The sequence below is a fragment of the Trypanosoma theileri genome (assembly GCF_002087225.1).
Source record: "Trypanosoma theileri isolate Edinburgh chromosome Unknown TM35_Tth_77_V1, whole genome shotgun sequence".
Taxonomy (NCBI): domain Eukaryota; phylum Euglenozoa; class Kinetoplastea; order Trypanosomatida; family Trypanosomatidae; genus Trypanosoma; species Trypanosoma theileri.
Genome location: NW_021639919.1, coordinates 14,865 through 15,630, shown reverse-complemented (window position 1 = coordinate 15,630; position 766 = coordinate 14,865).

Here is a 766-nt window from a genome sequence, read left to right as displayed (position 1 = left end):
TGTGTGTGTGTGTGTGTGTGTGTGCAGTAATTTAATATACATAAACTAGAGCCATGGAGTATTGTGTGTGTTTGGCTCTCTCTCTTATTTGGGTGTGTTGAGGTCTTCTCTTTTTCTTTTCTATTAATGGGTACATATTGTCATACAAGCAGGATATTCCTTGGTGTTGCTTTACTGTGTAGTTACTGTTTCTCTCTCTCTTTTCCAATGTGAGTATTTGTGCCCTGCATCCACTCACTATGTGTGTCTTTTCCTCTCGTTTTTCTTTCTTTTTCACACTCTATCCATTAGACCTGTGAAGTCAAGTGACGAGAACAATAAGAAGTGTGACGCTAATGATAACGAGGATGATAGACCTGTGTTAACTAATCCCACTGTTGCTGGTAGTGTTGGTGGTTGTCTGTGTATGAAGTTATTGCAAGATATGCAATTGTGCCCTATCCTGTTATTCTTCTTCTTTTTTGTATTCCAATATCTACTGTTGTGGAGCCACATAAGTTGCGTGTAGTGGAGGATGACACTCCTCTCTCTTTTTGGGTGGTTTCATGGCAACTTCTGCAGAGACCATCTTGAACAGTGCCCATAATGTGCCGCCAGGGGATATTATGTGTGTTGGGTGTCCTCCACAAACAATGACTCGTCATTTGGCTGTTAATTCTGTTTCTCCTGCAAGTATTGCCGCTGCTTCTTCTTCCGGTTCTTCTAGTACTGCTGGCATGCAGTTTGTGAGGGAGATGGATCTCACCGAGGAGGAGAAGCTGTACGG